We start from the raw sequence: 13,899 nt of genomic DNA on the forward strand, positions 1-13,899 counted from the left end.
AGTTCAAATGTGTTCTTGATGGTGCAGAATCATAACTCAGTCGGATTTAGCACAATTATGGAAACGAGCAAAAATAGCTCAGACAGAAGTTCTCAACTGAGAGCGTTTTACAAGTCTGAAACATGATTCAACATAAGTTGACTGGAAAAGCTATTTGAAGGTAAACAATGAGAAAATCTCAAGGAAGAGATGGTAAGAGCTCAGCTCAAATAAATTCCCACATAGAAAATTTGATGGGATTCCCATATCTGGAATGCACCTCTTCCCCCAACATTCAGATGTCAATGAGCATATAAGGTAGAATACAACAAGAAAAGGAAAGCTTGCAATGGATATAGAGATCTTAATACTGTGGACAGCCTTGAGCAGCATGGTAAGTCTCAGGTCAGAATTAAAAAGAAAAGTAAGAAGGCAAAGAAAAAACATGAAAATATATTTATGGGTTAAATTAACAAAAATTCTAATGTGTTCAACGATATGTAGGAGCAAGTTGATAAGATGAAAAACCAAGGAGGTATTCTGATTGTGAAGTTGGAAAACATGAATACTTGGGTTTACATGAATACTTGACGCCACTGTTCATAAAACAGAGGTTGATGCGGATATTTCAGTATAGGAGGAAGAGTGTGAAACATTGGCTAAGCTAAGCAGAGAGAAAGTGTTAAGGCTTTTGGACCCTTCAAAAGTGGCTAAGGTGTATCCCAGGTTATTAAGAGAAAGAATAGTGGAGGTACTTAAACCATGAGTTTCCAATCCTTTCTGTCTACAGACATGGTGTCAAAATGTTAGAAGACTACAAACGTGGTACCATTGTTTAAAAAGTTTTAAAAAATGGGCAGAATGAGACCAATCAGCCCAATGTTAGTAATGGGGAAATTATTGAAAAACAATTCTGAGACAGTGTACAAAAATGATTTCTGTTTTCTTGTTTTGTTTGAATAGACAACTATGAGGAAGATCAGAATGCAATATTTTAACCCTGCTTGAAACAGTGAGCAAGATGAACCATATGTCTCTGTTTTGATTCTTTACATAGCAGTTTATATGCTGAAAACTTGGTGGATTTTAATTATTGCTAATTTTTTTTTGTGGTAATTGTCTAAAGTAAGAATTGCATATAATTGTAAAAAATTCAAGGGGATCTCTTGAATTAGTGGTGAAAGAAAAGGGACTTGATGTATAACTTACTGGCCAGCCTGAGTCAACACTTTGTCAACTTGGAACAAAGACGTCACATTGCCACCAACACTAGAGCTTCAAGACATCTGTGGAGCAACGTATGCCAGTACAAAATCATGAACTGTACAAATGCATTAGATTTTAGTACCTTGGTGAAAATTAATACAAAGGAAGCAAATTTCTATGATCAGCTATTCTAAAAGTTGGTTTTCATATACTTTTGATCTTTCTCCCAACACTTTTCAATTGTAGTCACAGCAAAAGAAATTGTTTTTAGGAGACAGAAAAGCTGATGGATTAGAAGATCCACCCGTTATGCATCCCACGAGTGAGATTAACAATTTCCAAATAATTGTAGTATCATAGACCCAAAGACTACAGGGAATCCTTCTTGCATTCCTGGATAGTTCAAACATTGTTACATATCACATTGGCCATTTAGGTAAAAGTAATTGTTAAATTGATTTACATTTATGAATATCACATGTTAAAATTGTGAATATTCCTAAATTACTATGGGGGTAATTTTTTTAGTCTAAAACAAATGACATTGGGTCAGCCATTCTTGATATATCTTTCCAGATTTTTCAAAATTAGTTTGATTTAATGTCACTTGTTTTACAATGGGTGACTTATATAGAGCAAGAACAAATTTACTTAAGAATTAATAATAAAATGTTTGGATGTATCTTAGAGATTTCTGACTAAGGTTTAAAATAAGGAATAAAGGGTTGATGTAAATTAATGCAACTGCCACATTTCTCTAAGGATGTAAATTGCACACATAATATTGAACTTCAATGATAGTTTAAAAGAATCCCTATCAAATCAGATTTCCCTAAGAATCAGAGATGAAAATAACTTGAATTTCTACATTTTTACCAGTATGGTCTGATCACTGACATTGCCAGTTTAACCCATTTGTATTGATTGCACCTGCTACTATCTTATCAGGGCACCTTACCAGGCTGTGTGAGCTTACTTTCACCTCGGCTAATGATGATCAAAAATTAGGCTGATCTGAAGCCACTTGTTTAACACCACCATTGAAAATCATTGCACTTTGGATGCAGTGCCCAGTATGCTGATGTTACTGTATATGCACTTTCAAACTCCTGCATTTTTGCCTTATCCCGTGGCTTTGTGTTTGGAAGAATTCAGAGTTGTTCTGGAAAGAGAGAATGAATGATCTCACATTGTGAGGGAAACAATCCATTTCATTAATGGGATAAGAATTATAATATCTACACTTCTTGCATTGGGACATTGGTTTAATTGAACCTTTTGAGTTTGATTACACTATCCAAGGCATTCCACGTGAGTCAGTATTGTAGCTTGTGGACTAATCACATTGTAGTGCTGCAGAGAAAAGTACTCTCTCTTGAGATGTTTTACATTTGAATTAAATAAATTCTTCTTGAAAGTTGATTTAATGAAATTGTCTGCCTTGTATCATGATTTCCTTCAGAAGGTGGCCAGCTCAACTGAAGTTAGAATTTTTAGTTTTGTATTTGTACTGTTTCCTTAAGATTATCATCAAGACTACATGTTGCTCTTTCTTCCCAGATGTGGGAGTATGAGAATAATATTATAGCCATTGCTATAAGACTGGAAGGCTGGTGAAATTATTGTCAGAATAGTGCAGGAGCTATCCATGGACGGCCCAGAAATTCAATCAAGTGTCGCTATTTATCTCATTGCTACAGGAAATGAAAATGCACTTTGGATGGAAAGATTTACAATAACCATCATTTTACATCACCTTGGAAATTTGACTGGTACTTCTCTACATGATTCTGACATGTTTTCAGTGGCAGATCCCTATCAAGTGACATCATTACCAGCACTAGTGAGTTGTCCCAGGATCTTCCATTTGTTTGATTACCATATTTTCATTCCACAAATTGGGACTTGGACCTGACTGAGGAAGCTCCATAATTACCTTTTATTCTTTGACCTGAGTGCCATTCATCAACATTCTGATTGCTGCCCCACCTGCCACTCCCCATTCCCAATCCACAGCTCACCATGTCACACAATGGTGTGATTTGGCCTCGGGGTGCCAGTAGATGAGGGGTAAGTGATGTGGGCAAATAATATAATGCATGAGCATTTTCACTGCATTGAGGAATGTTGGACTAGATAGGAAAATAAAGGAACTGGAAGAAGACCATGGGTAAGAAATTCTATCACATTGTGTGTTGTTTTTGTACACTACATAAAGGCTTTCATCAAAAAGTGGATGGAGCACTTTCCAGACTTTTGTTCTGTGTGAGATGTGCCAGGATACTACCCTGGCACAGTGAGATCACAACGTGTGCAACATTGCAATTCTCCTGTGTGTGTTTCTTATAATTACTCCCAGTACCTTTTCCCTGCAATCCCTTAGGCATCTCTGCCAATCCTTTCCCAAATCGATCCCCACTAATCATCACCCCAAACAAGATCTAAGTTGCTTTCCTGACAACCTCAAGCCTGAATTAAACCCAATCCCTTCCCAGCCAACCCAACTAACTCAACGACTGATGCCACTCCGTCTGCTCATTTCCCAATGTCGCTCATTTCCCTGACACTGACCATCTCAACTGGTCTACTCCATCTGGTCATATTGTTATCTGGTCTGCTTACTGATTGGCTGCAGTCCCTCCCCTGATACCCAGTTCAAATGAATCCACTGCTGGCAGTCCCACAGCCCCTCACTATCTTCCTCCTCATCCACAGATCGATCCTATTCAATACCCCAGCACTCTTCTCACTAAACCATCCAGTGATCCTCTCACCCAGTAATTTGCTCTTTCCCCTGATCATTCCTCATTAACCGATGCCCAGCCGGCTAACCTCCTCTGTGAGTTCCACTCTCTACAATGGATAGAAGACCTTTAAGAGCATAAGGCCTTGTTCTACTGCAATGACCATGTACAACACAGTATAGTTACCTGGGGATCTCAGACTAAACTGGTATGGGCTCCATGCACTTGCTGCTTTAATGTGCATTTCAGACAGTTGCCTAATGGTGTACCTAAGGAATCAAAGAATGTCCGACCTCCTGGTACCATGGGGCAGGTATGATCTTTTAAAATTTTATATTCATTTTTGGATCTGAACTTCACCCGCAAGACCAGCATTTATTGCTTATCCCTAATTGCCCTTAACAAGGTGGTAGTGAGCCACTTTCTTGAACCACTGCATTCGTTTCAGTGAATATACACCAACAGTGCTTTTTGGGTGGGAGTTCCAAGATTTAGATCCAGAATTTGGCAAAATATTTCTAAGTCAGGATGGTTTATGATTTAGAGGGGAACCTGCAAGAGGTTGTGAGTATGGGAAGTGCTGTCAGGAGTAGCCTGAGCAAGTAATGTGTTTTGTGAATGGTGCACACTGCGGCCTCTGTGCTCTGGGTGTAGAGGTTCAGGGTGGAGTGCCAATTAAGCAGGCTGCTTTGTCTTGGATGGTGTTAAGCTCCTTGAGAGTGTTGGCTTTGTATTTGCCCAGGCAAGTGAAAAGTTTTCCTTCACACAGCTATCAGGGAAAAATGCAACAAACAATCATGTGGTTCTGGTTTAGGAACATTCACTGGGAAGAACAGGCTTTCTTCTCTACAATAGATTAATGAACCACTGGGTTTTTACAACAACTGAGAACTTCACTTCAAGTCTTACTGACAGATACCTTGCAGTTCCAGCTTATGCTCCTTTGAAGGAAGTCATGATGGACATTCTCCTTGAGCTGGAAGGATCTGTTCTACTTGGACCCATGTCTGCACTATGTACAATATTTGAAGTTGATCTTACTGCAGGGAGATGAGCCCACATAGTTTAATATTCACTGTTAGCTTCTGAGAGTACAGTAGCCCCAAGGAACAGGGGATTTACACAGGACCTTTTATAGCTCCTGAACTTCCCAAAATACAACCTCTTGTAAAGTATGTTCTGTTGTAAAATGAAACAGGCAATTTGCAAGCAGCAGAATGCCAAACACAACGAATTGAATGAATGATGACCTAATTTGTTTTTGATGCTTTGTCTGACGACACCAGAAAAGTGCGTTCAGTGAGTGCAGCCACTGAATGAGGTAGATGCAGCACACAGTTCTTGGCTACAAGGTGTGTTCCTTTCCTGGACTTGGACCCGAAGCCACAACCTTCTGAGAGTGTCTCCACCAAGACCCGCACAAGGATAACTCTAGACCCAAGGGAATGCACTAATAAATTAAAGCAGTTACAACCTGGCAAGTTCAGAATCTACACAATATTTTGGTGGGCAAAATGCTTGGACGTGAAAATGTATTTTTTTTAAGAAGGTGACCATGAGGCAGCCATATCCATCAGGATACCGTGGCTAAACCTGAAAACAAAATTCAAATAAGTGCTACCATTTAATTCCGATTTCTCATGCCCGGTAGATGGTGCCATATCTCTCAGAGACCGGCAGCCTCCTTCCCTGAAGGCATCTACATTTGTTCAGTTTGCCGAACCAGCAAAAACATTGAAAATAAACAAAAAAACCTGCAGATGCTAGGAATTGGAAACAAAAACAGGTTATGGGAGTCTCGAGAGGTGAACACTTGTGGAATCTGGAAGCAATGACTGGAAAAGGCAGGCCTAAGCTTGAAGAGAAGTAAGTGTGCTTCCTTGGTGTATGATGTATAGGACTTGGGACACTGTGGGAATACTAAAGAAATGCATCAAGTTCAAGAGAAGGTAAAATCCATCACCTGGTGCTCCTGCCCCAACTAATGTAACTAAGCTGAAAGCATACCTGAGATTGTTGAATTATTATGATAAATTCATGTCAAATCTAGGTACTTACCCCTCTCTGGAATGAAGAGGGTTCCCCTCAAATCCTCTCTAAGTCTCCTCTCCCTCACCCTAAACCTATGTCCTCTACCTCTGATAGGAGTTTTCTGAAGTCTACCCTATCTATACCCCTCATAATTTTATATACCTCAATGATGACCCCTCCTAACCTCCTCTGCTCCAGGGAGAACAGACCTAGCTTCTCCAGTCTCTTCTCACAACTGAACTGCTCCATCCCAGGCAACATCCTGGTGAATCTCCTCTGCACCCTCACCAGTATTATCACATCCCTCTGACCAAGGTTTTATAGAGTTGGGGCATAACCTCACTTTTCCCTAATCAATGCCCTGAACAATGCGAGTCAATGTTCCATATACCTTCCTAAACACATTAGCATCCTGTGTGCCACCTTTAAGGATCTATGATCTTGTACTCCAAGGTTCCTCTGTTCCCCAATACTCTGGAAGACCCTACTGAAAATGCAACACCTCACATTTCTCTGGAGTAAACTCCATCTTCCATTTTTAACCCATCTCACCAACACATTGATATCTCTTTGCAGCCCAAGACCATCAACAACTATCAACAACTCTGAAAACCTTTGTGTGAACTGCAAACTTATGATCTTGCCTCCGATATCCACATCCAAATCATTCACATACATTACAAACAAATTAGCCAGTTTCCATGAGACGATGTAGACTGAAGCTCAACAAAAAGCTTTGGTGCATTCCAAAGAATTGCTAAAATCTGCTGATGTGTTAGTCCACTCCTCTATGGACAGAGAGTTAATCCAATCTTGTGACACATCACTGCATAATATTGCATGCTGTGTTGTCCCACCAGATGGAAGATGGTTCTGAAAAGCTGATAGGGCTTATGTGAAGAGTACTGACAGCAGGAGAGGAAAAGTACTCTCAGCGGAATAAAAAAGATTGGAGTACAGATGTTCCAGAAGTACATTTATGGATGTCATTTCACCATTTACACAGATTACAAACCCCTGACAGAGAGACCAAGGGGTTCAAGTACATAATTCCCTGGAAGTGACGGCACAGGTGAACAAGGAGGTGAAGAAGACAAGTGGCATGCTTGTGTTCCTTGGGTGGGGCACTGAGTATAAGAGTTGGGAGGTCATGTTACAGCTGTATAGGACGTCTGTGAGACTGCACCTGGAATGTTGTGTGCAGTTCTGGTTGCCATACTATACGAAGGATGTGATTAGGCTAGAGAGGGTGCAGAAAAGATTCATAAGTACGTTGCCAGGACTTGAGTTATAAGGAGAGACTGGATAGGCTGGGACTATTTCCCTAGAATGATGGAGGCTGAGGGGTGACCTTATAGAGGTACATAAAATCGTGAAGGGCATAGATGAGGTGGATGGTCACAGACTTTTTCCTAGGGTAGGGGAGTCTAAACCTAGAGGCCAAAGATTTAAGTTGAGAGAGGAAAGATTTAAAGGTGACCTGAGGGGCAACTTTTTCACACCGAGGGTGAAGGGTATATGAAATGATCTGCCTGAGGAAGTGGTAGAGGCAGGTACAGTGACAACATTTAAAAGAGATTTGGACAGGTATGTGGACTGGATCGGTTTAGGGGAATACGGGCCAAAGGCAAGCAAATGGGACTAGCTCAGGAAGGCAATTTATTCAGCAAGGATGAGTTGGGCTGAAGGGCCTGTTTCCATGCTGTATGACTCTACGACTCTCTGACTCAATGATTTCCTTGTACCATGACATGAAGCCGGTGCATCAAATGGTTTCCCCATGTTCAAAGATGGGCTTTGACCTTGAGAGAAAATGAATTGTTTTTAATTGTCTTTAAAACAAGGAAATACAAAGGTAACACAAATGTTCTCTGGCTATATTATTGCAATGCTTAAAAAAATCTTTCATGCACAAATAAAGCTTCTGGTGACTTCATTAGAAGCTGCAGCAGATATTTGGCAGTGAAATGGCCAGCAGCCAGTAAGTGCATCCTCTGCCAGGAGGGCACAGATCAGCTCTGGGGGCAAAAGGGCACAGAATGGAGGGCAGTATGAATAGTAGTTTCCAGGCTGCAACTCAGGAGTTTCAGGGTCTATCAGTCAAAGTGGCCTTTGATCCAGGGCCCATTGGTGTCATGTGGGACATAACGTAAATATTAATCCAAAGTTGTATTCTCATCCTGATCCTGGCTGAAGCTTGATGTCACAACATTTTTAAGACTTGCCTTTGTCACTGTCTCTCTGTTCTTTATCAACTTAATCTTGTCCACAGCCTAAAAAGACCAGAGACTTTGTCAATGCAGCTTTATTAATTGTTGACACACGCTATCAAATAGCTTTTCAATATCAAAATCACCATCAATATTTCAGCTACCTGTAGAACGGAACCTTCCTATAAACACGAAAATACACACTTTGTTTTAAAACTCCTTTAGTGGAAAGGTTTTCCAGGAATTTCAGAAGATAGTACACGTATTACCTCCAATAAGATGGACTTGGATGTTTCAGGCTTCCTCCAAGAGGTTCTTGCAAGTGGGTAAACTCTCTCAGACCCACCCCTTTCTGCAGATATTGCGAACACCTGAACACGTGCCTCCTGGTGGTCATGTTTGGTTCCTACAATTCACCATGGACAACTCGACCATTTGCTCATTTGTGTTTGGTCACCAGCCCCAAACAATAGTTGCTTTATCAACTGAGACTCTGCTCAATGGTATTTGGTTCCACTTCTTCTAATACAACTGAATATTGGAAGTGGAGTAGAAAGGGTGGATGTTATTCAGCAGATCTTCCACCCCAATGCCAGCATCAATGCCAGGACCTATTCAGTTACAAGCAGCCCTGGATTTGGTCTGAGGTGACAGTGGCATCCGTCACCCACAATGTCTTTTGCTACTGACCCTGAGCTGCATAGGTAGATTCTCCATGGAATCTGGCAGGGCTGTGTAGTCATCCACAGCTTCCCAGTCTGGGAAACCCATCTGCTGAACCTGCACTGGATTAAATTTGGCATCCCCCTTCACATGAATGGGAGTAATTGGCTGCTGGGAGTAAGGCAAGTAACTATTTTTTATTACTATCTTGTTAGTTACAATATTTAAAAATTGATCTTTAGTGTGTCAATGTACTTGTTGATGTATAAATGTGAAAATATCTTTATGTAACAATATTCAATTTATCCTCTGTGTTATCAAAGTCAGAGAAATTCACAAACTGTCAATGGCCTTGATCACACTGACAGCTTTGACAACCTGTGATCTGGAATGGTGGGGGTGTGGGAGGGGTGGAAGAGATTTATCATTGTGTGAGTGCAGCTGTCTGTCTGCTCCGAGACAGCTCCCACACTGTTCTCAGCCGTACCACATGCTGGGAACCAGGCACCCTCGAAGGACTGTACTAGGGCCACACTGGAACAAACAGATGGATGCACACACTGGCAGCCAGCAATTTTAGGACAGTGGAAGACCTGTGGAGAGAGAAATTTCAGTCAATGACCTTTCATCAGAAGTAGATTTGATTAGATCCTCTCCAGAATAAGTAATTTAGAGAGTAGTAGATTAGATCCTCTCCAGAATAAGTAACTGGAATCAATTCTGGAAAGAAAGAGCTGGCACAACTTTGCTGGTCTGAAAGGACTTTCCTTGTGATCTAAAGCTGTACAGAAAAGTAATAAGATTAGTCTCAGTAGCTTTGAAAGGTAATTAGGAGTTTCTCTCCATCTGTACTCAGACTTGAATTATGCTGCCCTGGCAAAGGATTGAGTGGATGTTGCGGCTGAGGAAGTAAAGAATTGAAAATTAGAAAAGAAGCAGTTATAATCCCACCAGAAAGGAAGCCAATTGTTTGCTTTCTGAGATTACGTTAAGAATATGTTCACTTTGAACATGGATCAATGTATTTACAAACTCACCATTAAGACCCTTGGAAGCATTTATTTTAAGGAAACAAGAATGTTGCAAGCTATCAAGAGAAGAGAACTATCTTGTCTTGATTGTCACTTAATTTTATACAATGAACCTTTGCCTGAATGTTGATTGACTAATTGCTTTCTTTTGAATCTATTAAATTCAGCCCCTTCTTGTAAAATTTGACATTCAGTCTGTCTCATTACTGGAATCACTGTGGGAGGAACACAGGAATGGGAAGGCTAAAAGGCCATATTTTAATGGCAGTGTTTAATCACTGTCAATTCACACAGGAATGGAAAGAAGCTCTAGCTGTTAAATGACTGAACATTTGCCGCACCATTTACTGAAGTGAATAGCTAATTGGGTGAAAATATATTTGCCTTCAAAGGAAATCTCCAGATTTTTCAATATGGCACAATTTACTCAGCAACAGGGGTCCAGAATGTAATTTTCTTGCTGCATCAAGAACTGAGCAGATGATTCTATTTAAGCTCATGTACATCATCCAAAGAATAAAAACTGCAGGCTTTCCACTCATTAAATAATGTGTTACAGCTTCATGAAAAATAAATATTTTGGCTGATCTATTGTTTTGCCAGGGGGAAAGGAAGAAAAGTCATGTTTCCACTAGCACAACATTATCTTTTAGCAATTGAAAAATGCATATTGATGGGATTCATCGCAATGGCATTCCTTGATTGCAATCAAAAGAAAATATTCTTTTCTATGAGGAAGATGCCTTTCAACATGCCTGCATAGTACTGAAAAAATACCAGATTGTGCAACCGGGTATTACAATGATTTCACTCTTTTTAATAAGCATTGTACTTCTTCATAAAGTAAATTTAATGCAAAAACAGGAGATCTGTAAAGCGGAATAATCTCATGAAACAAAGTTGATTAAAGAGCCTGTTAGAGGCTGGATGAAGAAAGTCATGGTCAAATTTGGCTCATGAATATTCTGTATGCAGTGGTGAGAAACAGAGTAACTTCTACTGAATAAAAAGCAACATAACAAAACCCTGGATGACCCTCACAGCTCAAAAATAAGATGTGTACTATTTGTATCTTAACAACTAAAAGTTATTCCAGAGATGTTGAAGGTGATATGAGGTCAGCAGCTATCTTGCACAACTTGGCTTCCCTTCTCATGCCTTCTGTGAGCCAGTTACTGTAAAAGCCGTCATCCTATAAAAGACGGATAATCTGGAAATTATTTGGAAATACTATTATAAATGTAAACCAAAATCAATGTTATATTTATAATCATAAAGCTGGTGTAATATTTACAATCCATGATGATAAACATTAAATCAGTTTGTGAAATCTAGTTCCTCTAAAACCAGGGTGCCACACACTCAAAATAACAGGTGGACAATTCAAGACAGAGATGAGAAGATATTTCTACACTCAGGGGGAATGAATCTTCAGAATAGTTGCTGTGTAGGCTCAGTTGCTGAGACCATTCAAGATAGAGATTGATAGATTTTTGGATATTCAGGAAATCAAGGGGTATAGGATTAGTGCAGGAAAGTGGTGCTGAGGTAAAAGAGTAGCTGTGACCTTATCAAATGGTGGTGCAAGTGTGAGGGGCCAAATGGTCTATTCCTGTTTCTGAGTATCATGTTTTTATTTTTTGGTCCAAGAATGTTGGGCAGTAACAGATCTCAGGCAAGATTGTTCGAAGGCAGAGATGATTTCTATCTCAAGGCATTATATAGATCCCAGATGACTGTATTGCAGAGCAGTAACATAGCTCTGTATAAGATCATCAGCTAATAACAAATCTCAGTCAAGAGCACCTGGGCAGAAACAGATCTGGGTCAAGCATGTTTAGAGCAGTAACACATCTCAGTCCATGAGCATTGGGCACTAACAGATCTCAGCCAAGGGTGTTAAGAGGCAAGTACCAACTTAGTCTTTTGCTGGGAGAGGTCACTGACATTAGTTTGTTTATCCTTCCAGTGAATCTGGAAAATTTTGTGGAGACTACATTGGCGATATTTTTCCAGTGCCTGCCTTAGATGGTTCAGGTCTCAGAGGCATATGGGAGGGAAGGAATCATTGCTGCCTGCGAGACCTTGAGTTTTGTGCCTGATCTGAGATCTTGATCTTCACACACCCCTTTTCTCAATCAAACACAGGCTGTGTTGGTGCAGTGAAGAATTTTATCACTGATGTCTGCCTTTGCAAGAGATGGCTCTTATGATATGGGAAGTTATTTTATTTTCTAGAGCTTTTCCATGAAACTTTGGGGGCAGGTTGGTGGATGACCTTTGGCTTGCAGGCATTGAGTATGATGTCTATCCTCTCCTGCTTTTGTGAAGAGGTCAGTGATAGCTTGGAGCTCAGACTACAAGTGCATGCAATTGCAAATATCATCTGCATACTGTAGCTCAACTACTGAAGTTCTTTGTTACCTTGGATCTGGAATGCAGTCACCGTAGTTTGAACAGTTTTCCATTAGTTCTGAGGCTTAGCTCCACTTTGTTGGTGACAAGGTGTAGCATTACAGCAAAATGATTGAGATAGGTTTTGAGGCAATAATGCAATTTTAATTGACACCAATCTTCATAGAAATTGTCGCAGTTGTGGTTGGTTCGGACCATGGCTTGCATGCTGTCATGAAGCAAATGTGAAATGGTGATGAATTTCTGTGGGCAGCTGAATTTGCGGAGAGTGGTCAGTCTGGATTTGACAGTTCCCATCACCTAATGGAGTCAAAGACCTTCGTGAGTTTGAAAAACACCAAGTATGGTGTTTGGTGCTGCTTCCTGTATTTCTCTTGGAGTTGTTGTGCAGTGAAGATTCACTGTGTCTCTAGATGTTCAGAATACACACTGCAATTCAGGGAGCAGCTCTTCGGCAACTGGGAGGAGGTGGTTGAGAAGGCTTCTGGCAATGACTTTCCCTGTGGCAGATAGAAGAAAGGCTTTTTTTTAGTTACTACAGTCAGTCTAATCTTCTTTCTTGAAGATGGTTACAATTATGGCATCTCTGAGGTCCCCTAGCATAGCCTCTCCTTCCCAGATGTGGGCAAGGACTCATCACTGCCAACTGTTCCTGAGGCATTGTTATTTTTAGTTGAAATGTGGTCTTTTTGACATCTGGTCCATCAGGAGTGGTAACAAAGCTGGACTGAATAGATTGTTGTGGGATGGAGTCAAAGAGACTCACATCAAAATTGCTTGCCACAAGGTTTATTCTTTGATCTCAAGCAAAAATGTTGAATATAACGAAATATCTGTATATGAAAATAAGGTACATAAAAATTGTTAGATTTTGTAAAATTTTACTGCATTTCTGACAAAGATAAATTCCTTTGCATTATAATAACTGTTAATTTTGCTTTAAATCTGGGTGACTAAATTAGCAAACTTTTTCTGCATTGACAATATCCATGAAATAAGGCATAAAATGAAAAAATTGTCCAGTTGACACATGTACAGAAAGAATGATGTCACCTCCAGAGTCAATGAACTTCGTGTCAGATTTAAGATAGAATCCATTAAAATGCTGTAATAAGGTAAGAACAAACTTCAGAAACATATTGATCTGTGGGCATAATTAAGTTTAAGAATTGAATTTTAAATATCTACTAATTTATTTATTTTTTAAGAGATTACAGATCATAATTACCCTAAAATCAAAACCACCAGGTGTAATTTTCAGTGCAATAATCTTAGTTTTTAAAATATGCAATCAGTAAGAGTTTGCCATAAATTTTCAATTGTGACAATGAAATTATCTGTTCTATATTTATATTAATAAATATTTTCTTACATTTCTTTCCAAAATCTATTGAAATTGCCATCACCTCTGGATGCAGTAGCAGTTATTGGGATTGTTGGGGGAGCAACAATATTATCCCAGATAGTTTGCAGAGAATTTCAGCATTTATATGTCATCCAGTGCTAGATTAAGATGTAAAATACAGTACAATGCTTTAATTTGGTAGTGGGCATCTTCAGGGAGTTCAGCATCGTGGCCTCTGGGTGGCTCTGCATCCTTAATTTAGTCTCATCAGCACA

The sequence above is a fragment of the Pristis pectinata genome, chromosome 19 (genome assembly GCF_009764475.1).
Source record: "Pristis pectinata isolate sPriPec2 chromosome 19, sPriPec2.1.pri, whole genome shotgun sequence".
NCBI classification, from domain to species: Eukaryota; Metazoa; Chordata; class Chondrichthyes; order Rhinopristiformes; family Pristidae; genus Pristis; species Pristis pectinata.